General features: G+C 40.5%; 1 pseudogene; it reads left to right on the top strand.

The window, feature by feature from the left end:
• The first annotated feature begins 4,347 nt into the window (after window positions 1-4,347).
• LOC105855838 (small ribosomal subunit protein eS1 pseudogene) lies at window positions 4,348-5,139 on the top strand (annotated as a pseudogene).
• The last annotated feature ends 369 nt before the right edge of the window (window positions 5,140-5,508 follow it).

Genomic DNA, 5,508 nt, shown 5'->3' with positions numbered 1-5,508 from the left:
TGATTCTCTTGCTGTGTTTTGTTATTATTTAATTTGACTGATATTGAATACCCATCCATATTTACAATATGCCAACTGCTATACAAGTATTCAAAAGTATTCGAATGTCACAATCTTAGCACTCTGAGTTACTTCAGTGAAACTGCTTAATAATAAAAATGATAACAACAAAATTAAGACAGCTGCTAACACTGAGAGTTTATAATGTTTCAGATACTATTCTAAGTGCTTTTCAGGTATTGGTTCATTTAAACCTCATAACAACCCTTCCCGGTATTTACTATTATTATAATAATATATACTATTATTATCTCCATTTCACAGATAAGGAAATCAGGCATAGGAAAATGGAATAACTTGCCCCAAGTTTTAAAGCTCAAAAATGCAGGACTGGCTCTTGGGAGGCCGAGGCGGGCGGATTGCTCAAGGTCAGGAGTTCAAAACCAGCCTGAGCAAGAGCGAGACCCCGTCTCTACTATAAATAGAAAGAAATTAATTGGCCAACTGATATATATATAAAAAATTAGCCGGGCATGGTGGCGCATGCCTGTAGTCCCAGCTACCCGGGAGGCTGAGGCAGAAGGATCACTCGAGCCCAGGAGTTTGAGGTTGCTGTGAGCTAGGCTGACGCCACGGCACTCACTCTAGCCTGGACAACAAAGCGAGACTCTGTCTCAAAAAATAAAAAAATAAAAAAATGCAGGACTGGGATTGATACAACTAGAATTGACTTAATTTACTTAGACATTTGTCTTAATTATTAAAATCCTGATAGGAACTATTACCACTTGACGATATGTTGAGGACAATTTGTTTATTTTTTAGATGTAACTCAAAATTTCAATGGCATATGAATTCTGTGATGAAACTCCATGCTACATGTGATGTTGTGAGTCAAAGGCAAGATATGAGTATTTGGCTTCAAACTCACCGAATGCCAGGCATTCTTTGCCTCTCTCTGCCCCACTTTAACTGACATTGCATGTCAATTTACAGATTTCTGACAAAACGTCCCTCACAAGATTCTGATGTCTAAACCAAAACTGAAGTTTCTGAGCCAAGAAAGCTGAGAGCTCCCCTTTGCACTCTGGAGGGCCACCCTGAGTGGTCTGCTCACCTCTCTCCTGGACATCTCTGTTTTACTCTCTTGTTAACTCAACACTACCTTTGTTATCTTCATTGCAGGTGTCTGAACTGTATTTCTGTCCCAAGATTCTGTCAAGTTGTTCTCTCGATTGAGTTTTCTTAGTCTGGGTATATAAACTCTGGAAAACAGAACAAAATTTTCCTCTCTTTTTATCATCATCAGCTAGTTCCTTAGATGATAAATAAATTTCAGTGTTACACACACAGAAGATCCTCAATAAATAGTTCTGTGCTATAGAAGAATTCTTTTTGGCTCCATTCCCAGAATTAATGGCAACAAAGATAATTTTATACGTAAGTGCTACAAATGGACATTGTAGAATGCATAAGGAGGCTTAAGGGGAAGGGGGAGCATTCTGTGAACAATACTCCAACCCGGAGGATAAGACTGTGCCTTTTTCTGGGAAAAGGGTCTTTAGCAACTAAACAGTTAAACCTCCAGTGAAGGCAGGCCGCAGCTGGAGGGAGTATTTAAAGTGCAAGGCAGGAAGTATGGAGTCAATGACTTCTGCTGGCAGGAAGGGGTTGAGGGGAAGGGGGAGGGAGAGGAAAGCTGGGTGCCGGAGGGAGGATTCTTAGCTGTTCTCAGTCTGGAAGACTTTCACAATTTGAAGCCAAATATTGGCCAGAAAACTTCTCCCATTGCTACAGAAAGGATGAAGAGGTGCTGAGTGCAGATAGAGTGAAGCCAAAGTTGGAAGACGCAGGCATTGTGCCCAGAATACAGTTGGAACTTCCAGCAGTTGAATGGAGCTACACAAAAGTAGAAATTAAGATGCTTAGACATCTAGAAATACAGTTGAGAAAGCATTCTTAAATAATAATGACAAAAATACCTAACATTTATTCAGCAATTTTTACATGCCAAGAGCTGTGTTACATGTTTTATTGCATTATCCCGTTTAACTCTCAAGAACCGTGTGAGAAAAGTTCCCCTTTTAGAAATTATTCCTTGTTTTACAAATGAGCAAACAGAGGCTTTGCAGGTTGAATAATTTGTCCAAAGTATAAATTCAAATAGTTTGCTCCTGTCAAAATACAAATTTCAAAAAGTTAGAAACACGACTGTCATACAAATATATAGAGAATAAATGTCCAAGATTTACTTGTCTCATAGATGAGGGAACCAGCTGATTTAGAAAGGAGAATAGGAGACTCTGTGTGTGTGTGTGTGTGTGTGTGTGTGTGTGTGTGTGTGTGTACACCTCTCGCCAGAGGAAGCAAAGAATGTGCCTGTAATCCTGACACTTTGAGAAGCCAAAGCAGGACAATCCCTTAAGGCCAAGAATTCAAGACCAGCCTGAGCAACATAGTGAGACAGGTGAAGTTAGGTGGGTGTGGTTGTGCGTACCTGTCCTCCCAGCTAGTTGGGAGGCTGAGGTGAGAGGATTGCTTGAACCTAGGAGTTTGAGGTTGCAGTGAGCTATGATGACACTACCGCATTCTAGCCCAGGCAACAGAAGGAGAACCTGCCTCAAAAAAAAGTTGCGAAATTAAAGAATACAAAACTGACTAATGTCCCACAGAGCAACAATACCAAAGCCTTTAGGGTTCTTTTCTTTTTTTTTTTTTTTTTTTTTTTTTTTGAGACAGAGTCTCACTTTGTTGTCCAGGCTAGAGTGCTGTGGCGTCAGCCTAGCTCACAGCAACCTCAAACTCCTGGGCTCGAGCGATCCTTCTGCCTCAGCCTCCCGAGTAGCTGGGACTACAGGCATGTGCCACCATGCCCGGCTAATTTTTTTTTTTATATATATATCAGTTGGCCAATTAATTTCTTTCTATTTATAGTAGAGACGGGGTCTCGCTCTTGCTCAGGCTGGTTTTGAACTCCTGACCTTGAGCAATCCGCCCGCCTCGGCCTCCCAAGAGCTAGGATTACAGGCGTGAGCCACAGCGCCCGGCCTAGGGTTCTTTTCTATTGGACATAAATCATTTGTTTTTCTATAGGACAAAAATAATTTGCAACTTATCAGTTTTCTAGATGTTCACATTTAATTTTAAAGATTTATATCCTTAATTAATAAAGCATAGTAAATTAAACAAAATTACATCCCCAGGTAATCAGTGATTTCAGGTGGACTTATTAGACAATGTTATGATCTGAATGTGCACATACCTTTAAAATTCAGGTGTTGAGACCTCATCACCAGTGTGATGATATTGGGAGGTGGAGCCTGTGGGTAGTGATTAAGTATGAGGGCAGAGCCCTCCTGAATACAATTAGTGCCTTTCTAAAAGAGGCTCCAGAGAGCTGCTTTTCCCCTTCCACCATGTGGAGACACTGTGAGAAGGTGTTTTCTATGGACCAGAAAGCAGGCCACACGCTGAATCTGCCAGTGCCTTGACCTTGAACTTCCAAGCCTCCAGAACTGTGAAAAATAAATTTCTGTTGTTTATAAATTACCCAGTGTAAGGTATTTTGTTATAGTAGCCCAAATGGACTAAGACAATGTTGTATGCAGCACTATCAAATAGAACTTTCTGTGATGATGGCAATGTTTTACAATACAACTTCACCGTCCAGTGAGGTAGCCACAGGCCATGTGTGGCTATTGAGCACTTGAAACGTGACTAATACAACTGGGGAATTGAATTTCAGTTTATTTAAATTTAAATAGTTACGTGTGACTAAGTGACTACTGTATTGGATGATGCAACTCTGTGGCTTTGAAAGAATCTGCGGAATATCCAAGTTACTCACATCCACAGTAAATGTTGAGAAGCACTGGTGTAGGTGATACTGATAAAGGTGATCTGTAGACCACATTTTGAGAAGTGTTGCTCCAATCCATGTGCTTCCAGAATCCACTTTCTAAAAAAGGCAAAGGCGAGCCTGGCACAGTGGTTTATGCCTATAATCCCAGCACTTTGAGAGTCCAGTGCAGGAGGACCACTTGAGCCCAGGAGTTTAAGGCTGCAGTGAGCTATGATCATGCCACTGCATTCCAGCCTGGCTGACAGAGTGAAACTCTGTCTCAAAAATGAAAACGAAAACAAAATTTAAAAAGGCAAAGGTCTTATTATTAAACCCATTTAATAGGTATAGTTCAACTACTGAAGGAAATAGAATTGCTTAGTGGTAAAAGTCGGATTTGGACCCAAGTCTGCCTGGTTCAGAAGTTAAAATCTCAAATGCCTACAGAAGTTTTAAATGGTTTGACTATAAAACAAATTGAGCCTTCTGGCTCTCTGAGCAGCACCATGGCGGTTGGCAAGAACAAGCACCTTATGAAAGGCAGCGCAAAGGGAGCCAAGAAGAAAGTGGTTGATCCGTTTTCTAAGAAAGATTTGTATGATGGGAAGGCACCCACTATGTTCAATATAAGAAATACTGGAAAAACAGCAGTCACCAGGACTCAAGGAACCAAAATTGCATCTGATGGCCTCAAGGGTCATGTGTTGGAAGTGAGTCTTGCTGATCTGCAGAACGATAAAGTTGCATTTAGAAAATTCAAGCTGATTACTGAAGATGTTCAGGACAAAAACTGCCTGACTACCCTCCATGGCATAGATCTTATCCATGACAAAATGTATTCCATGGTTAAAAAATGGCAGAGTATGATTGAAGCTCATGTTGATGTCAGGACTACTGATGGTTATTTGCTTCGTCTCTTCTGTATGGGTTTTACTAAAAAATGCAATGATCAGATACAAAGACCTCTTATGCTCAGCAGCAACAGGTCTGCCAAATCCGGAAGAAGAGGATGGAAATCATGACCAGAGAGGTGCAGACAAATGACTTGAAAGAAGTAATCAATAAATTGATTCTGGACAGCATTGGAAAAGCATAGAAAAGCCTTGCCAATCTATTTATCCTCTCCGTGATGTTTTCGTTAGAAAAGTAGAATTGCAGAAGAAGCCCAGATTTGAATTGGGAAAACTCATGGAGCTTCATGGTGAAGGTAGTAGTTCTGAAAAAGCTACTGGGGACAACCAAGTAATAAAGTTGAACGAGCTGATGGATATGAACCACCAGTCCGAGAATCTGTTTAAATTTCAGACTTTTAATAATGACAAATAAAGAGTCCAATGTGTGAAAAAAATTCAAATAAAATAAAATAAAATTGAAAGCAGCTACTCTATATCCAGTTGATTGTACCTCACAATTGCCAGATCTTGTAATTTTTCAGAAAAATCCATAAATTTGAATTTTTATGTAAGATATTCTTGATTTTCAAAATCTTGTGTAGACCAAACAAAATGAGTTTGCAGTCCTGACCTGGTCTCTAGGCCAGCAGTTGCCAACTCTGGCTAGCTCAACAGTGCAAAAGCTTTCCTCTGCCCTGCTGTCTCCATAAGGAACAGAAGACAGGGGTTTGGCCTTTCGGGGTCTTTCCAGGCAGAGTCAAGGTCTTCTCACAG

Source organism: Microcebus murinus, chromosome 1 (genome assembly GCF_040939455.1).
Source record: "Microcebus murinus isolate Inina chromosome 1, M.murinus_Inina_mat1.0, whole genome shotgun sequence".
NCBI classification, from domain to species: domain Eukaryota; kingdom Metazoa; phylum Chordata; class Mammalia; order Primates; family Cheirogaleidae; genus Microcebus; species Microcebus murinus.
Note: the sequence above shows the minus strand (reverse complement) of the source record. Positions and strands in the feature narration are given on the sequence as shown.